Below are 7,303 nucleotides of genomic sequence, written 5' to 3'. Positions count from 1 at the left end.
AACAACTTGAAAGTTCATCAGTAGCATACTGGTTAAGTAAATTATGCCTCATCCATTCAGTGGAATGCTATAATAACTGTTAAAAAGAGAAATAGGCTGCTTTACAAAATGCTTAGAATATGTTTCAGGGTATGTGGAGAAGAAAAATTGCCACAAAGGGTAGACAACTGGAAAAATTTGTATTTGGATTATGTATTAGATAGTAGTATTGTATCAATATTAAATTTCCTGATTTGATCATTGTATCATGGTTAGGTAAGGGAAAGTCCTAGTTCTTAGAAGATACACAAACAAGTATTTAGGGATTAAGATATCTGCAACTGACTCTGAAATGATTTAGCAATAATAATAGTAACAATAATCAAAATTATCCATATATATAAAGAGAGAATACAGTTGTGGCAAAATGTTAATTGATGAATCTAAGTGAAGAATGCAAGAGTAATTTTACTATTCTCGTAACTTTTCTGAAGGTTTGAATTAAAAAAAAAGAAAACCTTAAAAAGACAGAAATAGAGGTGCAAAGCAGTCTATAGTGTACTCCCTTTTGGGAGAAGTGTGTACACTGCCTCTAGAAGGGAACAGAAGAAATTGGTAAAAGTGGTTGCTTATGGAAAGGCGAACTGGCCCGAGGAATGGGGTGGGAGGGAGATTTACGATACTGTTTACCTACCTGTTCTGTTGGGACCCTCCAATTTTTTTTAACTTATGCACATATGCTCTATTCAAAGTGAGAGAAAGACAGAGACAAAGACAGAAAAAGTTGTTTAAAAATTAGCCACAAGTTACCAACCAACAAACACAACTTCAATTCCATTGCACAAGTGGTTAGAGAAACTATCACTTTTCCCAATTTTAGGCATGCCCATGTACACTGATCAAAATCTGTCAGTCTCATTCTAAAAAAATGAAGGGCAGAACAAAAAATGCTGCCACTCAGGAACAAGCACGATTAATATTTTCCTATGTTTCCTTGTTTCCCCACACATATTTTTTAACATTTTTTATTGATTTATAATCATTTTACAATGTTGTGTCAAATTCCAGTGTAGAGCACAATTTTTCAGTTATACATGAACATATATATATTCATTGTCACCTATTTTTCTCTGTGAGCTACCATAAGATCCTGTATATATTTCCCTGTGCTATACAGTACAATCTTGTTTATCTATTCTACATTTTGAAATCCCAGTCTGTCCCTTCCCACCCCCCATATATTTTTTAACATACTTGAGATCATACTTATATAGTTTCATGATCTACCTCTGTTTTATCTTAACATCATGTCAAACATCATCTCGTGTCCTTAAAAACTCTTTTTAGACAAAATTTTTAATAGATGCATAACATACTATCCCATGTTGTCTTATAATGGAGTTGACCATTCCTTATTGTTAGACATTCAGATTGTTTGCAGTTTTTTTTACCTACTATAAGTAAATCTGCAATGAATATAATTACTTAAAATTCTTCATCTGATTTCAGTTATTTCTTCAAGCTAGGTTCCTAGTAGAAAAAGTATGGAGTCATGTAGTATTAAGACATTTAAACACTCATGAGACAAATTGTCAGATTCCTTTCTTAAAAGATTGTCCCAACACTGCTTCTTACAGCGCAAGGGCCTTCTAGAGTCTGTGGTGGTGGAAGCTGACTCGTTGTAGACTGGAGTAGGAGTCAGGAGAACTGTGTCGTGGTCCCTGCCCTGCTACAAACCAGCTGTGTGATCCTAAGAAAAGTAATTTTTAAAAAATGATTCTAAAATATGTGTAAACCTGATATGATTTTTAAATCCATTTCACATGTATTTTTTTCCCTAATCTCACAGCCACCCCATGAAACAGCAGGGAGATACTATTTCCATTTGAAATATCAGAAAGTGAGGCCCGGAATGGTTAAGTGATTTTTCCAGGGTCACAACTGGTAAATGACGTAAAACATACAACTTCAGTTCCTATTTCAGAATGATTTCCATTATCGCACACTGCATCTTTCTTATCATCTTGTCATGCAGTCATTCTGGATCTCAAGATAGGGACTGTCCCGGAGCTTCTCAGACTTTCTTGTGCACATATCCTCAGGGGAACCTTGTTAACAAGCAGAATCTAATCAGTAGGTCAGGATATCCCCCAACAGTCTACATTTCTAACAAGCTCCGGATGAAACAATGCTAGTCTGTGGACCTCCCTTTGAATAGTAAAATACAAGACAGTCTCTTAGACTCCTTTCGGCAATAATATTCCATATTGCAGTACTTTTCACCTAAAATCAGATTGTATCACGTATAGAAGCCATTTTTCATATAGAACTGCCAGGTTCTAGAATGTGTAGATCAGTAGATGAGGATCAGTAGCTGACTGCAGCCTGGATTCCATAATTTTCTGCCACAGTATCAAGTAATGAAGCTTAAAGATGAACATAAGTCTAATAAAGGGGCTCTTCAAAACTAAGAACACAGATTATGGGACCAGCCCAGTAACTGAGTATGACATTTGGCCGGGGAGGCCAGAGTTATACACCCAAGAAATTGTGAGAAAAAAATAATAGATTCACTGTATTGGTTAATTACAGGTGGCAATTGATGGAAGAGTTTAAGGTGAGTCTTTGGGGTTTCAATGCTGAGTAATTGGTAAGTGATGGAAACATAAGCAAAAACAGGGACATCATGAAATGTGCTGACTAAATAAATAACTATAACAACAGTTACCCCCACCAACTTTTTTATATCCTGCCATGGCTCAGAATGCTATGATCACAACAGCAGAAGATTAATTTGACATAATTTTGCCTTAACTTTCTGATTATTAGTTAACATTCTATCTTTTGACTATAAAGATAGCTGCTGGGCTTCTACTTGATTTTCCAGGAGTCATGGATATGCGTTTCTGCCTCCTTTCTACCCTTCCGAATAACCGTCGGTGGTAACACAGTTAACTAAGAATAGAGAGACATGTGTGTGCTTGGATCAGGGCCAAACTAACTTGTGTCTGTGGGATTTAGACTCAGAAGTGGCATGGTGAATTCCTGCTGTCTGCCCTCTCCCAGCGCATAGAGCTTTATAAAGGCATTAATCTAATTCTGATTTCATCTGATTTAGCGGGATCCACTAGAATCTTCCTTGCTGGAATGGTAAATTCTTTATGACTGAGTTCAGCTCACAAATGTACTGGCTTCATTGCCTTGTGGATGCCTTGATGCCCTCAGAATAGCACAGTTATTTGCAGCAAAGGGCAGACCTTTATACCCCATTGGCAGCCTCTTCTCGGTAGAGTTCGTGGGAGCCTGAGAGGAAGAAGCCCAGACACACATGCAATTTCCTCCTCTGTTCATCAATTCACTCCATTGTCTTTTTTTGGTAGTTTGACCTCCTGCCACAATTGTAAGATATCTTGGGAAATTCTGAGATATAATTTAAAGCTCTTGCTGTACAGACAGAAGATTTTTTAATTAAAATGAAAGCAGTAATAGAAACATATTTTCAAAGAAGTGGGTTGGATTTTGTTTAAGCCACGTCTTCATCAAATTCCAACTGGGATAGTTCCACGTGGGGATTTTTTTTCTTCTTATTTTTTATCTTGGGTAAGTAAAAAGAATTTGTGGAACACCCACTCTGTTAAGAGCACAGTAATAGTATGCCATTGTTTAGAGTTCAAAACAAGTTACTAATTCAATAAACCCAATAAAAGAGTTTCGTGGGGTTTTTACTGCTTTGTAATAGCCATTTGAATCTGTGCTTTTATATTTCAATGGTAGAATTACATGGCATCATAGAGAATGATTCATCATAAATTTGCAGTTGACTATGGAATGAAATGGGACTGTGATGTGAAGCCACTAGGAAAAGAGTTTATCTCCATTCCTTCCCAACTTCTGGCTTCTGATGTTTCAGTGGTGGAAGAAATGTCCCAAGCCAAGAAAAGACATGCAAAATCAGCATCTGTCACAGTAGAGATGAGTAATGAGTCCTCAGGATAATTCTGTTTGTGTCTGGCTGTAAAAACCTGTCCTGTGCACTTATCACTCTTCTCAATCACTTCTTGGGCCAGTAAGACTGACATAAGCAAAGAAATTAGTTCAGATAATGTCTTTAAACACAGGATGGCCTTAGAGAAGAGGCAACTGATTCAGAATAACTGATTATTTCAGCCACAGTCACACAGCAGGAAGATACCCAAAACAAAATAAGTGCCCCAAGACTTGCATAAGAACGAACCCACAGAAAGAGAAGATAAAGCTCTGCAGGAAACCAGCTAGATTTCATTTATAATTTCAGCTGTCTGGCAAGATTTTTTCAACATATACCTTTAAAAACTTTCTTATCATGGCACCAGCTGAGTTCTTTGACATGTCACTTCATCTTGACATTCAAAATAATAACTAAGCTTAGTTTACAGGCTCTGTCCAAACACAAGTTGAAAAGGAGAATTTAGGTAAAGTTTCTGGTTGATTTGGGCCAAAAAGAACATTTTTTGGTCATCTGAGCACATTTCAAATTAGTTTCACTTTCAGTAATGGGGTAACATTGACAGAAGCTAAACAATTTGTATTGGTTCAATCTTTGCATTTATGTTTTGGGATATCATACCAAATCTTTCAAAATACCCAATTTATTAAGTTTTATAGAGCCCAAATATCATTTGAAGGTAATATAGCTGTGCCAACCAAAAACTGCTACTACTAATAATACAGGAGCCTGAAAATAAGAAGAGTTTATTTAGGGGTCTTAAGAATTGCAGTTTGGGGAGGAGGGAGGGTATAGCTCAGTTATAGAGGACATGCTTAGCATGCACAATGTCCTGGATTCAATCCCCAGTACTTCCATTAATTAATTAATTAATTGCAGTTCAGGAAACTCAGATTTGTGTAACCCCGAAAGAATGTTCCAAAAAAGAGAAAGAGTCAGTCATTTATAAAGGCAAAAAACCACTGGTTAAAAGTTGCCTGGAGAGAATTGTCATCAACTCTGACATGAAAATATTTGTCCTTGAGAAATCACTAGTTGTTTTAGGGTAGGGGTCTGATAAGTAGATAGACTATCAAAAGGTATTTTAGGGTAAGGGTCTGATAAGTATCTTGAGTTTCTGGACAGTGTTCTTGGTAACTTCATCAGGTCAAAGGTTCAGATTCCATCCAAGCTGAGACATTGCCTAAGTCACGCTTCCTCAAGAGCTCCATTGAAGAGTGCTGTCTTAGCAATGCCAACCCCATTTTGATTTCCTTTCCCAGCTATTACCTATGTTCATAAAGTTAAATCCATTTTGAGGCATCAAAACCTCAAACTTTTGATATTCACTTTTACAACCCCAGAAACATGGTTTAAAGTGATGTGTATGACATGAATATACCCCCAGTTTATAGTTTCCTCACCTTGCAGTTAATATAAGGGCATCATAGAAGGTAGTCTCAGTATCAATGACAAACTGTGCTATTATTTTTAACTGAACTTATTTACAAAACAGAAACAGACTCACAGACATAGAAAACAAACTTACGGTTACCAAAGGGGAAAGTTGGGGGAGAGATAAATTAGGAGTTTGGGATTAACAAATACAAACTACTATATATATATGTAATAGATAAACAGCAAGGGCCTACTGTATAGCACAGGGAACTATAGTCAATATCTTGTAATAACCTATAATGAAAAGGAATATAAAAAAGAATATGTATATATGTATGTAACTGAAACACTATGCTGTACGCCAGAAACTAACAAACAACATTGTAAATCAACTATACTTCAATAAAAATAAATAAATAAATAAATAAATAAATAAATAAATAAATAAATAAAAAAAAACAAAGTGGCTGCATCATTTTGCATTCTCATCTTTTTAAAAAATCTAATTTAGCAATCTTAGTCCTGATTCTTTCTTTCCTAAATTACATGTACTCAGCCTCTTGAATTCTCCTGTGAACAAGTTTTCTCATCTTGATGACTCCCCAACTAATAAGGTAAATAAATATTTGACATGTGCTCACTTAAATATTTGTGTTAAGGGCCATGCTTTTTCACTTTTTAAAAATTACATTTTGACAATAATAGCCAACTGAATTTCCTGCATGAAAGATGACCCTGCTGACTCACCATAGGGAAGAAAACCCTTTTGTTATTTTTCTAAGTCATGGTAATGATCTTTACAGCACACTCTGAATGACTTTCCTAAGGGTCAAATCCTGTGTAAACCGGCTCAACAATCCTATGAAAAGCTAACATTTTACAAATGCGGAGGAGCACCTGGTGATCATTCCAGTAAATTAATCCACAGATTCATTTTTTTTAAAAATGTTTCAACTTGGGAACCAATTACTGGATAAATGCTAAGTCAACCTTGGCATAAATCTAACTAAAGTAAAATTTTCAAGCCACACAGTCTCCTTTTTTTCTATATATTTTAAATCTTGGTGGCCTCTGTTAAGGGAGAGGATTGAAATCAATCTCCTGCAACTGAGTCTTAGGCTTATCTCCAAGAAGTAGAATCCTCACAGCGTTCTGAGGCCTGCAGGCTGAATTCTGACACTGCACAGACCATCCACAGGCAGGGTAGGAGAAGAATTACGTGTCGCAGTCAGGGAGGCTAGGGTGTGTGGTTTGAATGTCAAGGGCCTTCTTCGGCTTGCTGCAAACCTCATTCTGACTCCTCCATTTTCAGACTGTTGAGCTGAAGTCTATTTCTCTGCAGTTTTAAGTTATTCCAGACCGTGGATAAATGATTTGCTCTCCCAACTCCCCTCAGATGTGGAGTCCTTGGGCAGTGGCTGGCTCTGAGCACAAGTAACTCGCACACATACCCTCCTCAACTAATGTAAAGGTCCCAACATAAACATTAGTTCTTACCAGTGTTCCAAGGATTTTAAAGGCTTTGGTGCTGTAAAAAAAAATATTTAGTCAGCTTGTAATAGCTACAATCTTGCTCCTGTTTCAGCTTTTAAAAAAAGAAGAAGAAGAAGGGGAAAAAAAGGAAACCATACTCATTTCTTCCTTCCACAGCTCAGTGAAGTTCCAAAAAGTAGACAGAATCCCTTAGCTTGCCTCATTGGTAGAAATGCCTGGTTGGGACATTCCTTTGGCCACTTTAGCTGAAAACTGCATACTTCTGGGACCAAAGCATCCCTGCTTGAGTCTCCAGGCTCAGAACTGACTTAGAACTGTCTACAAAGATCGGAGAAGTCTGTGCAAAACCCACCAGAGAAAACAACACAAAACCATACCTGATCCCAGATGGAGTTTCATTTTCAGAGAGAAAACAGCCACTGAGATAGTAGCAACCCTCAAGATCTGTTTTTATTCTAACTGCCAAGG

Source organism: Camelus dromedarius, chromosome 3 (genome assembly GCF_036321535.1).
Source record: "Camelus dromedarius isolate mCamDro1 chromosome 3, mCamDro1.pat, whole genome shotgun sequence".
Lineage (NCBI taxonomy): Eukaryota > Metazoa > Chordata > Mammalia > Artiodactyla > Camelidae > Camelus > Camelus dromedarius.
Note: the sequence above shows the minus strand (reverse complement) of the source record.